Below are 21,627 nucleotides of genomic sequence, written 5' to 3'. Positions count from 1 at the left end.
TATTAATTTTCCATACCTAGAGCTTTTCTCTTTAGGCTTTAGCAAACCAGGCTACAGTATTTCTCTGCTTCTTTTCATGTTTCTCTTCTGACATGCTTTCCCTTACAAGTAAACACTAAGCCTCCCACACTGGAAAAACACTTCACTAATCTGGTATTGGGGTCAGAAACACACCAGTCATGCCACTGTTTTTAAAATAGGCACTCAATGTAGTTGACTATGAATTCAATTTAATGTAAAAAAAAACAAGTGGATTGCTGTTTACAGTACAGGAATACAAATATATCAGGGAGGTAGCTGAGATCTATAATGAGTCCAGTGCTGATTTTTACGTGGGGTTTTATAGGCTAATGATATATATCTATTTTCCCCCTGTATAAAAATCTCCTGGAGCTATGAACAAAAAATCAATACTGAAGGGTTAATACCTCCTTAGCTTAACTGCTGCATGAGCATAAGGCAGTTTTCTTGTTAAATGTGAGCTTTCGCCATGTTTGGGGATAATTTAGACATCTAATGCCTTGAACGTGCCAAGTTTCATGTTCTTCTATTTATTTCTATTAGGGTCAAATAGATACCTATAGCAACGTTGTGCAATTTAATCTCGCTGCTTTGCTGTAGAAAAATATATCATATATTTACTTGTTAACCCATGTAAACATTTACATAAACATATGTATGATTTCAGGGCAGCGCTTTCCTCATAAGAAAGAAAGAAATTGGATTCTGGTCTAGCTGCATTGTAATGTGGACATTGTTATAGCGATACTTCCAATTTTACCTGCTCTGATAACCATGTGATTAAAAACTGTTTTTTCTTGTCTGGTTGACTGTTCTTCACTCCTCACACCTAGCTAAATTACATGAATTATCGCCATCACAAGAATTCAGCCTGACTGACAATGAACTTTGGTTTCTTACTACCAAAGTGGCATGTTGTGATATCCATGCACACACTTTGCTGTCATCATGGATCAGTTAGTAGAGCAGGAGACTTTTAATCTCAGGGTTCTGGGTTCAAGCTCCACGCTGGGCAAAAGATTCCTGCATTGCAGGGGGCTGGACTAGTTGAACTACTTGACTACTGTGGTTCCTTCCAACTCTACAATTCTATGTTTCTATGATCTTGCCAAAAGGGCCACACTTCTCTATGGGAGTTTAAATAGTTGGCAAGCTTTCAATTACATTTTCCAAGTGGGGATATGTTTGGCATGGGCTTTGTATAACATAAGTGAAATACCACAGTGAAATCTCTCTCTCTCTCTCTCTCTCTCTCTCTCTCTCTGTGTGTGTGTGTGTGTCTGTACACACACAGCCTCCAACACATCATGCTTCCAGATTATTCAGCAAAAACTGTGGAACTAAATGTCAGAAATGTCAGACATCTGAAAATTTGGCCACATACAAAATTAAGTTGTAACAGTGGATTCTTGTCACCAGTAACTATTCCCTGTCACCTCACATTCTTGATCCCCAATTTACTTCTGTCCTAGAGGCATTTTTCTTCTTAGTCTACACAATTCTCCCCAGTGAAATCCACATGGCATCTACACATTTTCAACAGCATCTTTAATAACAGTTAACATGCTCATTAAGCATATCCCTTCTGTTACATAGGACATTCCACTGGACATCCCAACTATAGATGATAACGTGTATATAGAAATGGCTCAAGACATTTTGCTTCTAGGGACAGAGCATCAATTGGTCTTCCCCATCTACCTTCGTCAAAGTACATAGTACCATAGGCCAGCCAGGTGATTTTGGTACATGAGGCAGAAAATCTCAGAAGCACTTCTCCACACTCTGTGACAGTAAAAATATAATAACAATAAATTAAATAACCAATACATTGCTGCCATTTCATGACTTCCAAAATTAGCTGCCTGAGGTCACCTCCTCATTCTGCCTAATGTTAGAGCTGGCCCTTCCTGAGCACCAATGTATGTATCACTAAGCACACAGAGCTGCTGGCTGTTGTCCCCATAGGTAGCATTCAGCATTTACTCAGAGTAGCCCTATTGAAATGAATGGATCTACTCAGTGTAAAACTGAATTGAATAATACCACCCTTTTATTTATTAGACTTGTGTCTTTCTATTCCTTCAGAAACAGCAGAGTTGCTCTGTACAGCTCAGAAAAGTTTGGCAAGTGTGGCTTCTATCAGTGCTGAAAACAGAACACCTTTTCAAACCAGGTACTAGCAATTTACATTTAATATATGTATACATGCAATAAGATCTAAGCAAAGCCATGTATGGCCTGAAAGAATAGCACTCCTTAGATTTTAAATATTGATAAAGCAAACTGAATAGGCAGAATCAGGATAAACAGTGCTGAATAAAATATCTGCAAAATTGCTTTTAATCTTTTAAGTCTGCTACTGACAAACTTAAATGATGTAGTGCTACTAGGGGAAACATGGTTGGCACTTCATTCAAGGCTTTTTCTTAGATTGTGCCACTCTTTCTTTTAGCACTCAAGTTCTTATACTGGGCTGAGAAGTATGTCACTAAGCAGAACATAATCATCGCCTGAATTGCAGGGCACCATTCAGACTACAAACAATTCTGGGGCAAAAAAGAGAGAAAAAAGACAAACTTGTTTCACAGAATAAATTAAATTTCCCAGCTAATAATGGGAATACAGTAATAACTTTGTGAAAGCTAAGGAACATTTTGAATACTTGGCAGAACAGATTAGAATGTTCCCCAAAGGACCTACTTTTTCAGGGGGGAGAGAATCATTCGTACCTTTAAGGGTAGTCGAGCTTCTAATCTCAGCCTTTAATATTGCTGTGCTACTTTTATCTGCTGGTAGCTAATGAAAGGATGCCGAGTGCCTCCATCTAATTCAAGTGCTGCACAGCGTCACTTCAAGGCCTTCTGAGGTGAGCACACCTATTCTTATTTGGAAGACTATAATATAGTAGATACAAAAGATCGAGATTTAGCCAGATAGCCACTTGGTCCTGGTGACCTGAGAGGCACTGCAGGTTGGTTCCAGCCAAATGATCTGGACTCCAAACTCCTATCAGCCCCAGACAGCATGAGCATGATCAGGGGTGATGGCATTTATAATCCAAAACCTTTTGAGTGTGTCAGTTGGGATACAACCGTCCTAGAGGAGACCCTGGGGCTGTTTTTATCCTGATAGTAAAAAAAAATAATGGGGGTGACGTTTTTGTAAAACAAACCTCATTTGTGTCACTGCCTATATTTTCCCCTATCATGTGACAATATCAGGGCTGTCCCAATACATTTTGCTCTCTGAGGCAAAGCAGCAAACGGCAACCCACCTGCCTCCAAGTTAAGGTTCCCATTGTACCAAAGGCCTGCCAAGCAATTGTGGCCCTTGAGGCAGAAAATCTCACAAGAGCCTTGCCTCTTCCCTGGCAGTAAAAGTACCAACAATAAAAATATTAAGTAACTATCCATTTGCCGCCTTCCGATGGCATCTAAACTCTTTAGGTGATAACTTCACTCTGCCTAATGGTAGGGCCGGCCTCAGATTATACTTTAATGAGTTCTACCCTCTCTTAACAACTGGCTCTGGTCCTTACAGGAATCACTTAATATAGCCCATATTTGTCCCATTGTGAGCCAATAGAGAGCATCTGCACTTTGATCAGGCTTGTTGGTGAGTCAGCCTTATGTTGACTAAAGCCAATGAAGGAAAACATTGTAAGCCATGACAGCAGAGAAAATGCTGGCTAGGGGAATGCTGAATGAAATGTATTGAAAGGGCTTCATTGTGAAAAGGTGCACGGTTTTGTTCAGCTGGCTACAATTCCTGGCTAATTAATGTGATGTGCTATTCCTGGCTGTTAGTCCTCTTAGTCCTTAGCTGGAGTTTTGTTAAGAGCAGATGTGATGATGGTCCTGCTGCAGAAGCTTCAGAGAGCCCACTTCCAGTCACACAACAAAAGAACAGTCATTGAAAAAGGTCAGGTTGCATTCTTTTATTATTCTGTAGTAGAAGACCTTCCATTCTGTTGAATCGGAGGTCTTTCATACAAGGGGTCTGAATAAGTGCTGTCTTCTCATTTCAACTTGTCTTGCCACATGGCTATCTACTGTGGTTAGGTTTGGTTCTGAGAATACTTAGACTGTTAAGACAGAGAACTTCTCCGTCTTTCACTCCACACCGCAGAATGGTCTAAAAATCTGTAACTGTCTCTTTAAAAGGCATATATATATATATATATATATATATATATATATATATACACACACACAATGAAGAAGCTGGGTCTATAGAATTTTTCTTGTATTGGCATCACTGATAAGAAATCAGCACTTACCACAAAAATGGAGTAAACCATGAATAGCAGAACATTTCACTATTAAAGCTTCCAAGCAGAGTCATTCCAAATACTAGCATTAAACAAATTAAGGCTGATTAAAAACCACAGTGAAACATTGTCAGGGCACTGCCTCCAAAAGGAACCCTGCTAGTTTAAATCACTACTTTAAATGATCTCCATGTGGCTTTCAATACAATTTTATTTGACCTTTAAAGAACACCAACAGGGCACCTGATTGTGGCAGGTCACCTGTGTGAGCTGGCAATAGTGGAAATTCTGTTTGTCTTGTTGCTTCGCTCTCCACCCCTCTCAAAGCCTTGTGATATTTTCTGCATTTTGAGCTTGGGCCTTCCTTTGTTTTTCTCTGTGACTTTGGCAGTTGATTAACCCATGATGTGCAGCTTGAACCTTCAATTAACGGTACATATATAGAGAGAGGTGTGGGTGTGGGTGTGTGTACAATAGGGAAACTCAAAATGGAAGCCGCATAGCACATTTGGCTTCCAAAAATCGTTTGAAAACCAAAGCAGTTACTTCTGGGTTTTCGGCATTCAAAAGCCGAAACGTTCGACTTCTGAGACATTCTATGCCTCACAACACTGTCTTTTCTTGCTCTGCCAGGTTTGAGCTGTGGCAGTGGCTTTTGTTTGAAAACATGTCCAACAGCATAAATCCACTCACACAGTTTTATTCTGGGCTTAATCCAGCCACTATTAAGGTGTGTTGATTTCAGTGGGAGAGTGATGTGATTAACTATCCACCTGGAAGCAATGGGAATCAAATATACTTGACTTTATCACGATGATGTCCTGTATTATTACTTTTTTGCGCCTCTCCTGGCCAAGAAATAGTCCCATGATTTTAGGATATTCTCAGCCAGCTTGTAAATCTCATGGAGATGGAATTTCTCCATCCTCCAGCAAAGCCAGTAATGCTTCTCTAAAAATGAAATGCACTATGAACCACTGAGTGAATAACATAAGTTATACAACATGTCCACTAGGTACAGGTTTTCATCTGCAGCAATGCAACTTATGTACAATCTGTGTTGATTATAAGCACATGCAACTAGCTAAATTAGTAATGGCCATCTGGCTCATGATACATTCTCCACCTAGTCCTTCAGCATAAACAAGCATTGAGCCATAATTCTGGAATTCGATGGGTATGTGTTGAATCCAACTTAGTCACACTTTGGATCAGGTTACCAGTTGATTAAGCAGAAATAATATTTTTTGTACAGCTGCATAAAACTCACTGATGTCACTGAATGACCAGCACTGTTAATAATTGCATACCTTTTGATCACCTTTAATGTTCACATATACATCTACACACACACACACACACACAAACAAACTGTAGAAGGAGAAATGAGTGGGTATTTTTTCCCTACTTGGATTTTTCTGCATGCAGGAAAAGAAATAATGCAAGATGTAATAAGATTGCTTTTGTTTTAGAAGAAAATGGGGGGGAGAGAGATTCATCCACCCCACACCCTTCCTGATTAACATATACATCAATTATTGATGGAATTTCTTTTTAATAAAACCTCTGTAAAAAGTAAACCCCTCTCCGCACATATACACTTTCTTCTTTCCCAGCATCCACCATTGGCATGAAATACTCATCTTAAAAGTATTACTTCTTAGAGTTAAAACTCTTATCAATCAGCTTGAAGCTGTGAGCCTGATATACATGGTCTGTGGGAAAGGTTTCAGTTGATTTCATTATAGCTGATTTTGTGAAATCCCTGTGGCATTGACATGGTTCTATAAACACCAGCTCATTTCCCAGTAAACTGACACAGAGAGCAGGCAGGAAATGCCTGGTTCAGTCCCACATTTGCAAACATCAAGCAAGATGGGAGAAGGGGTTCTGGCATTCTTGCAACTCATTGCCTCTGTCTTCTGTAGACTTTCTCGGCAGTACCTCTAAAGCTTGGAGTTTCCAGTGAATCATAGGCAATCTGTGCTCAGTGAGGCCTTTGAGAAGCAAAGGAGCCTTTTAGAGACTATACCATTTACAAAGACAGTATTAGACTGTGGTTTATTAATGGAGCTGAAGTGAAATGCAAGCTGTAGTGTTTGAAGGAGTCCCCGTTTGCAGAAAACAAGTAGCAAGTGGAAGGTGAAGGAGAAATATTGACAAATATAAACAGGGAGCTAAACAGTCTTGTAGATTAGAAGTCGCAGGGTGACATCTCTGAAGCAGCTTGAGAATGGCATCTGCTAATGGCCAAGATAGATGTGAAAGCAAATAAGCACATCACTTGCTGATGCATCTGCTTCTAAAAAATAGTTAATAAAAGGTGTGTGCATATGCACACATACACACAATTCATTGGGACCACAGTACACAGTACCCTTTCATCTCTTACCTGGTCTTCATGAAAATCCTCCATCCTCAGCTGCTGTTAGCTCAAGTAATTGTCTCAGCAGCTGCTTGGCATTTGGAAGCACTGATTCAAACAGGCAGGTGTTCATGTCTCTTTGACCTGATGCCCTCCAAATGTTTTGGACTACAACTCCCACCAGCACTAAGCAGCCTGGCTATGCTGGCTGGGACTGATGGGAGTTGTAGCTGAGAACATCAGGCTGGCAAAAGCTGGTGTAGTGAAGGGCTCATGTTTGAATGTGTCCTATGTCAAATCCTCCCTCCACAAGGAAGCCAGTGAGAAAGCAAAATTGGAGGGTTGCCATATGTCCTCTTTTTCTGGGGCACATCCTCTTTTTCATGGGTAGAGTCGTCATAGCAATCCATAGTTAAGTCAACAAATATGTCCTCTTTTTAGCTCTTCAAAATATGGCAACCCCAATTTTTAGCTCTTCAGAATATGGCAACCCCAATTTAAGCAAGCAAGGTGAGATCACTCACATATGCAGATGCATGAGATATTTTCAGGAAGATCGTAACTTCTAAGGGCCAGAACATGACTGAATGCCTCCTTAGAAACTGTGTTTACATTTGGAGTCACTCTGCTCTTTCTTTGGCACATCAGGATGGCTTCACAGATTGTTGACATGGCAGAATGACCACAAAGCAGTGGCATAGTGTGGATTGCCAGTGCCCAGGGCCTTATGGAGGGAGGGAAATGGAATGTACGCATGTACATTCAATTGCCCAATGGCATCTTCATCACCTAGGAGATTGCAGCCACAGAGATAACAAAAGAAGAGTTGTTCTGTTGTCGAGAGAAGTCACTTCCTGCTTCACATGGAGAAGCCATTTTCAATGGAGCTCAGCAACGGAAGCACATAGCTGTATTGAGGCAACACTAGCTGTTGAAATTTTGTGTCCCTAACAATTTTGGGCCCGGGGCAACTGTCCCTGTGTCCTCCCATGCAATGCAACTGTCACAAAGTAAGTCTGTCACATGGTGAAAGTGTGGTTTGAATGCACACTCATGTAGAACAGCTGTGATAGACCACACCAGTTCAAATCCTAATTTCCAGTGGTTTAAGTCTTGTATGGTAAATATGCCAGCTCACACAACACAGAGATATGAATCCAAGCATCCTCACATCTATTGCTGTGAGCCTGAGTGACTAGAGAAGTGTACCTTTGGTACAAAGTGGCCTTACCTTTCCATAAACTCACACACACCTCAGAAGACCTGCTGATCATCATTATTTCAGTCTTGTCTCGATTCAGTTTGAATTGTTTCAGTCATCAATTTGTCTCAGTAGTTAAATGCCATGTTGAAAGCTGGCAACTAGTGCTATTCCAAGGCTGGAATATCAAACAGCTTGATAATGGGGAAGAAGCTGCATAAGGGTCTCAGACTGACTGTCCCTTGGCTACGGAATGATGGACTACAGCTCTGAAATTTCAGATACATCCGCTCTTCAAGAATGCTAAAATCTCCCAAGAGGAGTTATGGGCCACTGTCATTTGTGATGGAGCATGACAACCTCAGATGGCCAAACAATTGCAGTAAACATAAATAATGGGATAAGAAACTGTCAGACAAGCTAGCATTGATGGACAGGGATCCCTGATGCTTGTAAAGATACTTGCTATAGCTGAATTGGCCACAGATCATAGAAAGCTATAATTCAAAGGCTAAATATAGACCCCGGTACACAGAAAAAGTAGAGCTTTCCATCTCTGGTACTGCTATCCATATAGAGCTGGGTCTGCCTCCTTAACCAGGTATCTGTGCACACAGGGAAAAAATGCTGAAACTGACTAACATGTGGGCAGGCACATAAGCGAAAATTCATTATTGATTTGGTTTTCTACCCTGCAATTTCCAGTGAATGGGCATCATTCTTTGGATCTACGTTTGGCTGCCTGCCATCTTTGAGGATGGGAAGGGATTCCCCCCCCCAAAGGATCTCAAGGTGGGATACATGATTCCCTCTCCTCCACTGCCACACTTTATCCTTTCAAAATACCCTATGGAGTAGATTAGACTGAGAGATTGTAACTAGGCCAATGTCCTCCAGTCAATGTGACGACTGATCAGGGATTTGAACCTGGATCTTTCTAGTCTTAGTTCTCAACTCTAACCACTGTATCTCATTGGCTCTCAATTGTCCAGTCACTCTGGCTCCATTACTTTTCTTAAGTCTAACATAGTTCAGTGCTCTCTTTATTGTGTAATATGGTCACTGCTGCCCTTGCAACATGGAGCGGTCTGAGAAGTTTATTCCTTGTTCTTCAGCAAGTTAAAGCACAAGCTCTTTGCAGGACAGATACAGTAGTATGTCTTGTCAGTTATTATGTGTCATGGTTTCTTAGCCAGTTGCTGACAGTCAAAATGTGAATGGGCATGAAGGGAAGTTGATAATTTATTTTGAAGCAAAGAAAAATGTTTTGAATACAGGGTAGCACTCATGAAAGGCCATCACTTCTTACCAACATAATTTAAATATGAAAGGGTGCCAGTCATGTCATACAGCTGATCAGTCTTGCTCATATTTCTATACTGCAGTACACACGCATTTGGGAGCGCTTTCTGAGATACTCTTTCGTTCTAGATAGCTATTTCATTCCAGTGAGATAAATTTAAAAACATGGAGTAATATCCAACTAAGTCATACTCAAAGGCACATTGAAAAAAAGGAGCTGAGGTTAGTCACCACACATCCCCCCCATCCTAGCTTTTAATTTCAGAGGAACGTTTGGAAATTCCAAATGTCCTCCCCATTCTTAGGGCAAAAATCTGAATAGGTTATTGTACTTCAAACTGTGTCTTTGAGTGAATGAGAAAAATCCCTAATGAACTTTGATGCAGTTGAAGTGTGTCCCTGAAACAACCAACAAATGGCTGTTCAAAACTTGTATCCACAGTCCAGAGGAAGTTAAGTACACTTAGATCCTACTGAATTCAAGGGGGCTTAAATTTGTCATAACTAAATTAACCCCTAGAGTTCAACAGGCCAAGTACAACTAGATTATCTCCTTTCTTTGTATGGGGTGGGGGGGTGGGGTTAGTGTACATATAAAATGTTGGATGTATTTCAGAAACAGACCAAAGAGCCACAGAGTTAGTCATTTTTGAGACCCTGAAAATGCAGCAACCTTACCATGTAAGCATGAGTGGTGAAAGTATCAAATAGCAAATTGCCATTGATGGCTCAGAATAATAGAGCACAGGATCAGTGCGCTGTTCAGCTATCTGAAAGCAAAAGTCTTGGCCTTGTCGTAGCATTTATTTCCCATTAATGCCCCAGGCTCTCTAGAGATTCTCTTACTAGCAGGAGACCACCTTCTTGTGAGACACTTCTATTCTATTCACAATTATCTCTTAATTACTTCTGTCCTTTCCAGAGTGGCAACACCTTGAAGAATTTTCGTTATAGCATGTCATTATCGACTTTGCACCTCCTTCAACTTCCACTGACAGGCTGACATTTAGTATTAAACCACAGAGACCTGAATAATCATAATATCTTTCACACACACACACACACACACACACCATTTACAATACCACAACAGCAAATTCAGGATTAACATGGACTTTTGTGATTGGCTGGTTTTTGCATAGAGTAAATTACTAATTCCTTGGGCATCATTTAAGCAGCTCGCTGGCAAAATAAAAATCCCTGGACTTGGAGAAAAAGAGTAGATTTAGGATTTTTCCACATGCTGTGATCTCAACCATGTTAGAAAGGAAGTAGTTTAGCTTGCAGTTGCTAAAAAATCTCCACTGTGTGATATTCAGCAGGGTTTGCAAAGTGATGGGCTAAAACAGTGAAACCACAAGATCTGCAAACACACATATCTTAATTTGTTGGTTGTTCACTTCCATGCTGATCATTTAGATATTAACGCCTGTTAGGTAAGTAATGCAAAACATAAGCAATTAACTACCTTCTCTTGTGCTCTCCTATTTCAAAACAGTACACACATCTTCCCATATTTTAAGCCCTTAGCTCATGGGTTTTTGTGAAGGGTAGAATAGCTGGATCCATAAACATTGTTCATAACATTCTTTATCACAGTATGTGGCACCTTAAAGACCAGTACTCAGAACACACCCATTGAAATCAATGGATTTTAGTTGTTCATGTTTACTGTTTCTAATGGCTCTGCTGTGAGTATGAAGTAGACACAACCCTAATGTTTGGAATGTTTAGTCTATTTAAGGTGTGTCACAAGATACTTTCGGTGTAGGTGCTCAAGCAGCAAGATTTTCTCAGCATCTTCATAGTGTTGTCTTCATCAAAATGGCATCCTGTACACACCCACACTTAATCCAAATGTATCATAGAGGAATCGTAGAATTTTAGAGCTGGGAGGGACCCTGAGGATCATTTAGTTCAGCCCCCTGGAATGCAGGAATATGCAGCTGTCCCATATGGGGATTGAACCTGCAATATTGGTATTATCAGCACCATGCTTTAACCAACTGAACTGTACAGGTATCATTTCTATAGGGTTTTCACCTTATGGGATTTTCCATGGAAGTGGCAAATACAGATTAAATGGGGAAATAATATGGGGCAGCTTTTTGACGGAGACAGTGATATGTGGATGCACGAGCACTACCAAGCTCATAGTACACTGCCATGGGAAAATGCCCTTTCTTTTGGTTTTTTGCTGCTGCAGACTAACTTGGCCTCCCCTCTGGAAATGTAGCATTACTGTATTATGCCTAGACAAATTAGGAAGGAAACAGGAAATCATTATTCACTGAGAATACACAATGCTACCCGAGACGTAGTTCTTGATGAACCAAGTTCCTGAAACCAGAGTGCAATATACTTCTGGTCCATTCCTAGGACTCTTCTGAAGTGATGCCAAAATGTTGATGGTATCCTGAATTGCTTATTTCCCGAGATGCACAGCTTTAAGTGAAACCATAGGCCAGTGATGGGGAACCTGTGGGCTTCAAGATACTGTTACACCCCACCTCCCACCATCCCTGACCATTTACCATTTGGGTAGGACAGTTGGGAATTGGAATACAAAAACCTCTGGAGGATTAGAGTTTACCCATCCCTGCTGTAGAGCATAGTTTAACTTTTATCACTTCAGATGCTTTCTCCCTTGACAAATATTTTAACAATTTGTTTTACCAAGATTTCTATGGGCAGATAAACTTGCTTCACATCATCGGATGTTGTTCTAAGGTTTCCATTGTGAACGATGTGGGAGCAACAGGCCAAAATGCACACTCCCTGGCCGTAAAAATTACAGGTCTATAAATTGAGTTTTCTTCACAGCTAGATGTTGGCAAAGCTGACAATGAAAAAGTGATTTTGTTTTTCATCAAGCGGCTGGATGAAAAGAAGCTCAAGGTAATACAAAGGTCACTGATAATTGCCCCCCTATAGATGGTGATAGACATTTCGACTGAATATGGGAACACCACAAGCAACTTTCTTTCAAAAAGCCCCATCACTTTCTTTGTAGTTAAAGCTGCTTCCACATTAAATAGAAATTGCATTGAAATTGTTAGAAAAACATGAAACATTGATAGGTAGGTGAATATTGAATCCTTGAGCAGTAAATGGTATTCATGATTAACCCAAGTCCATTGCTTTCAGTAGGTCTACTCTGTGCAGAACCTGTTAGGTATAATAGATTTAATTGGCACAGAAATGGAAAGTGTATGTGTATTAATGAAGTTATAAAATGAAAAATGGCTAAATGTATATTGCTGAAGGTTTAATATAGGGATTTCCCTTAGGGCTATATTAAAGCCAAGGAGAGCACTCTGAGCTCTTGCTGATAATTAACTAACTGATTATTCTTCTCTGGTAGTAAACATGCGAGTGGTGTAAGCTTAGATCATGTGATGAAGGTATTGGGTTGCAAATCCCCATTTTTAAGGGAGTTACCTTTGTGTCTTTTGTCTTATGGCTCTGTGAAGTAAGGACATGTAAAAGACCCTCTCTGAGAGAGAGAAAAAACAGCTCCAGACTAAAATGGATGCTGTGGGAAGAGACAGACCTTCTGCTTCTAGGTCTGTTGGAATTATTTCATACTTTGTAAGATGCTGAGCCTGTGCTGCACAGCAGAAGACATTGTGTGGATGCTTTGGATGTATCATTTTCTGTATTCTGTTCTGTTATGAAGAAAGTTCTGCAAGTAAAAGTTTGAATAATATATTTGAGGCTGAACAATGATTTCTTCCAAAAAGGAGTCAGTTCTTATGCTTCCAATATTAATATCTGCAACAGGACTGACTTGCATTAAAGCTAACATTCTGCTTACAGCTTGGAGTGCATGATTTTTCTGAATGCATGTGTGAATTTTGCATTCAGAACCTCATGCTGAGAGTTGGGGGGGGGGCGTTGAACTGAAAGGATGAGTGAAGCCTGGGCTGCTAAATGTCACTCTACCTACTCACACCTGCCAGCCAGACCTGGCTGTACCTTCCCTTTCTTAGGAAAACTGTGGCTCAGATGCTTTCTGAATAGCTAGGAAATACTTGGACACTCCTGAAAGGGAACATGCTTTTCTCTCACCCTCCACATCTCCTACTAAGCATGGTGATGATGTAACCTAGATGTTTGAAAAGAAACAAAAAAGAGAAGCTACTCTTCTCTTTGGCTATGTTCTACCTCCGTTGTCAGAGGCAGTAGGCTGGGAATTCCAAATGGAGTTGAATGTTGTTGCACTCGAGTCCTGCTTATGAGCTTCCTATAGGCTTCTCAAAAAGGATAGTGGATTAAATAGGCCTTTGGCCTGTTTTGCTAACCTCCAGGTACGCCTCTGCATATAAATATCTGATTAGTTCTGCTGCCATTCCTAAAGACAGCATATATTGTCCAGGGCCACCAACAGCTCGTATTCATTATTAATAGTAGTTCTGAACTGCTTTTCCCAGTAGCATGTCAGGCTAGGAAAGTATTGTCTGGAAAGCATAGCATCAGAGTTTATTATTTAAATCGCCAAGTGAAAACCTTGATTGAAACCATTGATTTTAATGAAACATTTTATTAGCGCGCTCTCTCTCTCTCTCTCTCTCTCTCTCTCTCTCTTAAAGGAAAAGCACATTGTAATAAATTGTACTGAAACAAGTTGGTTTAGCTCTAGATACAATGTCCTCTGTCTGCAGTTGTGGGAAATGAGTCACACCTAAGAACCAGTGACTCTCCAAGCACACCCAATTTGCATCAAAAGAAGCCAGTTCCGCGGGGAACACATGAGCACGCCAACTTGTCTGCATAGTAAGACATATATCCCATCAGCAAAGTGTACTGATGGCTGCTTAGGAGAAATGGACTCCTTTGCTAGGTCGGGGTGATTCTCTGCTTGATTCCAGTGGGACACTGGCTTGTACAAATATCTCCCTCATCGTGACCTGTTCCCATCCCCACCAGGCGTCCACTCTGCAGCCAATCTGGTGCCCTCCAGCTATTTTGGATTACAACTCCCAGCAGCTCCTAATGGCACCAGGATGGCTGCTGTACTAAATGCTATTCTAGACAATCCCTAAGTCCTCAGTGGGGGCTGTAGCAGGGCAGAGACATCTGGAATCTCTGCTCCACTAATGGACAATGGGCAGTTTGAAGGTTCTAACCTCCTAGATTTGGTATAGCTTTTTTTTGCAGTCAGTGAGGTACTCTCTTCTCTCTCTGTCTTTGTCTCTCTTCATCCACTGAAGCTGGATATTTCCCAATTGTGACAACCCAGCCTTCAGTTACTTTCTCTGTTTGAGTTTCCTGCTGCTTTTATTGCTTTTATTGCTCTGGCTTTTACTGCTGCGAGTTTTATTGCTGTTTTCCTGGATGGTGATTTGGATTGCTTTCAAGTTTGCTGTTTTAGGTGCGTAAAATGTAAGCCGCCTTGGACAATTAATAGGAAAGATGGATAAAAATGTATTAAAAGAAGAAATAAACAAGAAACTTACTGGTTTATATATAAATATTGAGCCCATTTATCTATCTATAGAAAATGAAAATAAACATTACTTTTAAAAACAGACGCTTAACAATTTAGGAAATGAACATAAAAGGTGTCTAATGAATTGTAAGAATAAATTCACTAAATGACATTTAAAACACTGGTTTGCCTTAAACAATATGCTTTTTAAAAATTAAACAAATAGTTTATATTTAGAGGAGCATATCCAAGCAATCACAATATGGGAGAAAGGAGTGTGAAACTGACAGTGGTAGGAGTAGTAACTATTCATTTAGCACTTGGCATCTTCAAGGAGCTGTTCAAACATTAATTCATCCTGACAACACCTTGACAGGGCTGATGAAGATATTAATCCAAATGTGCAGAAGGCTAAAGTCACCAAACAGATTTAAAAGATGGGTTGGGGGATGCACACAGGAGGAAATCCTTAGTGTAGCACCTCATGTTTCTTGTAGCAGTTATAGTTAGTAGTACATGATGGATAATAAGATTGCCGTGACCAAATAGCACAGTATGAGAGCCACATTTATTTATTCATTCATCTGAGAAACATATACTCATATTTCTGTGCATGTGTACACTCAAGAAAGCTTAGAACACGAATCTACAATCTTTTGTTCCCTGGGAGGGTGTCCCAGATCTCTACTTAAGCAGGCAGAGAGGGAGATTCGCTGGTGGAGGAAGTCCACATCCTCCTTTCAGCTGTGGAAACCTCTATGGTGGTCTCTCCTCCAAGGTCAAAAAGGAGATGTGTTCCAGGGATGTGTCCGGAGTAGATCAAGGGGCAGGTCCAGGGCAGATGGAGACTGTAGTGGAGAGATTGTGGAGAAGACGCGGTGGTCAATGTGGCTTTTATACTAATATATATGTATATTGGAAAGCTTGTCTGTTTGCCCTCTGTGCCTTTGGACACCTCCTAAGATCATCACTAAATCTGATGTGAAGGGTCATGAGATAAAGAAGCTGCATAAACCTTAGTTTTTCAAACTAAGAAAAGTCTTGCCTTAAAGCCCAAAGTGAGGATGCTTGCTGAAATTCTGGTGGAAGATAATAATAATAATAAGAAGAATACAAATAAAATAAATAAATAAATAAATACTTACTTACTTACTTACTTACTTACTTGTACCTTGCCTATCTGGCTAGGTTTCCCCAGCCACTCTGGGCAGCTCACAATAGAATATTAAAAACATGATAAGACATCAAACATTAAAAACTTCCCTAAACAGGGCTGCCTTCAGATATCTTCTGAAAGTCAGATAGTTGTTTATTTCCTTGACATCTGGTGGGAGGGCATTCGACAGGGAAGATGCCATTACCGAGAAGGCCCGCTGCCTGGTTCCCTGTAACCTCACTTCCCGCCGTGAGGGAACCGCCAGAAGGCCCTCGGCGCTGGACCTCAGTGTCTGGGCTGAACAATGGGAATGGAGGCGCTCAATGAAACTCTCAATGCCAAATGTCCAGCTGAAGCCAGTCGGGTCTCTGCAACACAGGGGGCAACTAATGGTGTTCCTCTGGATGATCTCGGGGAGCAAGTAGGGATATAATGTAAGCTTGTTTGTTTTATTACATTTATAGCCTGCCTTTCTCTTGCCATGGAACCCAAGGTGGTATATGTCCACTTTCCAGATGGTCATCCCTCCAGGCACTGACCAGACCCAGGCCTGCTTCACTTCAGCAAGGATGTGACCTCATGTGTCTTCAGACCTTGAGTATTAATTTTTGTATAAACCACTGTTTCCAGAGCAATAGCTTCTTTTTTTTATTGCTGTCATGCAATTTTAAAATAGCAATAATAAAAATAACTAAGTCACAATATTGGAGTTGCCATTGTAAAACAAAGAAACAAAGTAATTTCTCTAAAAACAGTAAACAAAGCCTTCTCTCTGCCAGCAGAAACAGGAACTGACATATTTGGAGTCAGTTAAGGGGCAATGTAATAATGCTGTGTCCCAATCGAACATGAGGCAGTTATAGGGGCCAAAATCATAAGAAGGAAGCTTTAAATTAATGGGACAGTTGTGGGGGACCTATGCTGAATGGAACTTTCTTCCAAATAAATATTATTGTAGGAATTTTTGCTATGGAGATAGGCACTGCTGAATAATAGAGTATTATATTATGTGCTGTGTACAACCATCATGTTGATTCCACTTATTTATTAATTAAACAAAATTAAGAAAGAGGAGCAATGCCTCAACAGCACTAATATTGATACAGGGGGGAAACCTAAAGACATTATTTGCTTTATTACCGAAGTGATTCTGCAAATCATTTATAGGGTTCTGGAAACATTTATAGGGTAAATCTAGTTTATACCATTACTTTTGCAAAATGCAATTCTTTCTATCACAAAACAGCCAGAGCTGTAGAAAAACACACATTTGTCCTACAAGGACAAATCACTAAAGTCTAGAGGAGAAAGAAGTGTTTTGAATTTGCCATTGTCATTGCCTGCCACACAATGGCTTTTGTGTGGAGATAACATGCACAGAGAAGTATTGTGTACAGGGAAAGGACGGGGGGCAACGACAACGACTGTTTCATGGCCATTCAAACTTCTCCAGACGTTCTTGTCCTCTGAGCTAGATATTAAAATGTTCATTTCAACCTAGGCGTAAGATGTGTATATCTTTAAACATGATGTGTTTACCAGCAAGTATCCTTCAGAAAGGCTGCATTCATGTCTTGCCTCCATTTCCTTATACCTTGCATGCATACTTTGGGAGGAAGAGTGACATAGAAATTTAACAACCAAATAAATAAATACTACCAGGGCCATAGGCCAGTGGTAGAGCAGTTAAACCTATGTCACTTCACACTAGGGACTTGTATTGTTGTATGTGATCCTCTTTATAGAAATTTCCTGCACATAGAAAACTAATAGATCTGGGGAAAGGCAAAGTTCCTTATCCTTGAAAGCTTTTTTAAAATAAATAAATAAATGGAGGCGATACTTCTGCATTGTAGCATTACAGATAGGGGTTTACTACTTCAGTGAAAACTGGTCCCCAATATGCATAGTCTATTAAGAATGCCAACTTTCTATGGCTTTCTGGGGCTAGGGGCATAGAGATTACAGTTAACAGGCAAAGCTTTTCCCGTTATGAAGAGAGAAGGTGTTACCCGTTGATATGCACATGCTAATAAATAACTGCGCCATCTCAGAGCCTTTTGGGGAAATGGGTTCTCTAACTGTGCAAAGCTTTGTTAACAATGGAAGCCATGGTATACGAAGACAGACCATCAGTCCACCTAACTTAGTATTGTACTGATCGGCAGTGGCTCTCCAGGACTTCAGACAGGGTTCTTGACCTGGAGATGCCAAGGATTGAACCTGGAACCTTCTGAACACAAACCGGATGTTCTCCCACTGATCTACAGCTGAGGTTCAGTACCGTTAGCTTGGATTCTTCTCAAATCCTCAGGCTTCCCCTGTAACTTTGTCTCTGTGTTGCCTTCTGCAAATCTCACCCAGCATTCTGCCACAAACCAGCCCTTCTGCTGGGTGTTTGTGCCATACCTATGAAGCACCTTTGATAATCCTCCCCATAGCGATCAAAAGTTCCACATCCCTTGAAGTGAGGAGACCACATGCACTCTTTGCCTTTGCTGGGGAAAGCCACAGTTCCTTGCTTTTCTGATGAACACATTAATTTGGTGCACTCTTCCCTCTCCCGATATGAGTAAATTATGGTAATCCTGATCCCCTACACAGTGTGTGCTCAGCTTTGCTTTTTGTTTTTTAAAAAAATGCCTTTTGCATAAATGTGTATTAAATTATTTAATTCAATGCCTTCAGTAGTTTTCCATGTGTTTGCTTTATATTTCAACCACTTCGGGATATGCAGTGCACTTGTGTGCTAATAAAATCATCAACTTACTGGCTTCGGTCAGTTGTAGTCTGTTTCCTTTTCTGCTTAGCCTAACCCAACACAGCCACCTTGTATTAGATGTGGAGGCTGCTATGAGCTGCAAACAATTGAATGGCCTTCATGTGTGGGGAAAGCAAGACATTGTACAGTATGCTAGCCAAGCTGTCTTACCATTGCATGTTCAGTGTGAAGGGCCTGTACAGAGGTGCACAACGAGGGCTCCTCCACCCCAGGGGGAAATTGGCCCTATGGCATATGCATGCAAATGCACTGCTGCCGAAAGTTTAACTCAGAAAGCCCTTTTCAGACCTTTGGTGTAAGTGTCTGTCAGGATTGCTTATTTATATGATGGTCAGAACTGCAGACTCTCTTCTGCCCAAGGGCAATATTTCTCCAATGAAAATAGGTAAAGGTACCCCTGACTATTAGGTCCAGTCACGGACGACTCTGGGGTTGCACACTCATCTCACTCTCTAGGCTGAGGGAGCCGGCGTTTGTCCGCAGACAGCTTCCGGGTCATGTGGCCAGCATGACTAAGCCACTTCTATTCACGGCCGGATTTAGGTTTGATGAGGCCCTAAGCTACTGAAGGTAATGGGGCCCTTTATATGTCCAGCTGTCCTTTGTCAACAACAGATTGTCCATGTTTTTTGAATATATGCTATATGGTAATTTATGAACCTAATTGGTATCTAAAGCCATTTGCACATAACAAAATATGTATTTTATCAAAGTAATTGTTGAACTGAAATACAATTAAGAAGAAGTATATGGGGGGGGGCAAAAGAGTGGGGCCCTAAGCTATAGCTTGTTTAGCTTATACGTAAATCCGGCACTGGTCCTATTCCATTATAATAATAATGATAATAATTTTATTTATACCCTGCCCTTCTGACTGAGTTGCCCCAGCCACTTTGGGTGGCTACCAATATACATAAAAACATAATAAAAAACATTAAAAAAACCTTCCCTATACAGGGCTGCCTTCAGATGTCTTCAAAAGGTTGTATAGTTATTTATTTCCTTGGCTTGGGGGGGGGGGGCTCATATAACTCCATACCCTACGACATTTCTCTGATGAAAATAGGGATGTCTTAAGGAGAAGAGGACATTCCAGGATCAGATCAGAAACCAGGATGCCTTCTGTAAATCCAGGACTGTCCCTGGAAAATAGGGACACATGGAGGGTCTGCAAGGGGCCTAATGCCTTATGGAAAACTGTTTGGGTGCTGCATGCTAGTGATGGGCAGGACCAGTGCAATGGATGTGACTTTTACCTTTGCCACATTCCAGCTGTGCAAACAATTAAGGGTCTCTAAACAAAGCATCTCTCCATTTTCTATCCAGGCAAGCAAGAAGCAGATGACACATTGCAGCTTGGCAAAAACCTTCAAAGGGGTCATGGAGCAGGGACAGTGATGGGCACAGCCTGGGGATGGACAGTGGCCTGGAGAAAGACCTGGAGGGCCAGGAAGAGAATCTTGGAGGGCCGCATTCACCCCAGACCTGAGGTTGTCAGCCCTGCTCTACCCCCCACCCTTCAAATAAAAAGCCATGCTGAAGACAGGCCAGACCACTGCAATTCCGCTTCCTACACCTACATACATTTATCGATCACAGAAGTAATGTCTGAAAATATCTCTGTCCCGTGAAAGTGTGCTGTTTTCTAGGTGACACTGCATATCTTTCCAAACTTAGAAGGTTTACAGTATACTACGAAGTGCTAGTATAACCAGATGTCAAGGCATTTCAAGGAAGTAAAAGAAAAGAAACAGCTTGGCATAATACTTTCCACATTCTATTCAAACAAAGTCTCTTTTGACTGTAACCTGCTCTGCTGATCACACCTTCAGAATTTTTTTGTGCAAGGAGTGGAAAGGTTTTTTTATGTTAAAGCTGATTCCTTGCAGCAAGCTTAGGATTATGAATTTACGATATATTTCATCACCTTTCATTATGCATTTCAGGGGAAAAGTGGAAATGAAGTGTCACTTTCTCTCCATTCCCCCCCCCCCCATTTTAAAAGCATTAACCAACAGGATGTTTGAAAGATGCAAACTGTCAGAAAAGACTTTTTTTTATTGTAAAAGGAGCTAGACAATGAGAGATTTCAAACCCCCTTTAAGCATCTTTGCCAGCACAATTTACCAGCATGAAAAGAAAGCAACTCAGTTCCAGTCTGTAATCTCCGAAATGGTTTGCATATCTCCCCTGCTTTGTCATTTGAGCATGCTGCAAAATCTGGCATGTGATGTTAGATCTCAAATTCAGATTTAATAAAGAAGAAAAAGGTTTCCGAAGTGCAAATGAGGATTGCTGAGAATTTAATAATCGGAGTCCAATTAATTCTGTTAAATTAGAAACAGGCTGGAGTTCTTATCAAACTGGGCCACTCAAGCTACTTGCAGAGTTGAGAAATATGCTGTGGATCTGAAGATAAACAACACAGATGGGACCTGGAGCAATGTGATTGTATCTTGGTTTCTTCATCAAAATGACTGCAGAGGATCTACTTCCTGTTGGAGCTACTTGGTGTCCTCTCCAGAACAGCCATCAACAGTTAGCACATCAGCACACTTTTAATGCTAGGCAACTGTTGAAGCAAAACCAATCAGTCAGAGATCGGAATTTCTTCTAGGAATCTAAAGCTTTTTCAGGCATAATGTTATCATCACATATATATCTCAGATCCTGAGGACTGCAGATTTGCTTTTCTTTTTAAATAATAGCCAAAACAGATTCTTTGCCATCACACATGAATAAGAGCTGCCTAAATAGCTCACTAATAGGGATGTGGGTGGGGCTGTGATCTAAACCACAGAGCCTAGGACTTGCCAATCGGAAGGTCAGCAGTTCGAATCCCCGCGACGGGGTGAGCTCTCATTGCTCGGTCCCAGCTCCTGCCCACCTAGCAGTTCGAAAGCACGTCAAAGTGCAAGCAGATAAATAGGTACCGCTCCGGTGGGAAGGTAAACGGCGTTTCCATGCACTACTCTGGTTTCGCTAGAAGCGGCTTAGTCATGCTGGTCACACGACCCAGAAAAACTGTCTGCGGACAAATGTCGGCTCCTTCGGCCAGTAAAGCGGATGAGTGCTGCAACCCGAGTCATTTGCAAC

At 41.0% G+C, this 21,627-nt stretch overlaps 1 long non-coding RNA gene across 1 annotated transcript; it reads left to right on the top strand.

Moving 5' to 3' along the window:
- Positions 1-3,699: 3,699 nt before the first annotated feature.
- LOC310766681 lies at positions 3,700-19,989 on the top strand. The gene is made up of 3 exons (XR_014550353.1): positions 3,700-3,945; positions 16,214-16,347; positions 19,858-19,989. It is a non-coding gene; the product is annotated as an uncharacterized lncRNA (long non-coding RNA).
- The last annotated feature ends 1,638 nt before the right edge of the window (positions 19,990-21,627 follow it).

This window comes from Podarcis filfolensis (genome assembly GCF_964270895.1).
Source record: "Podarcis filfolensis genome assembly, chromosome: 7".
NCBI classification, from domain to species: Eukaryota; Metazoa; Chordata; class Lepidosauria; order Squamata; family Lacertidae; genus Podarcis; species Podarcis filfolensis.
This window is presented reverse-complemented; position numbering and strand designations above follow the sequence as displayed.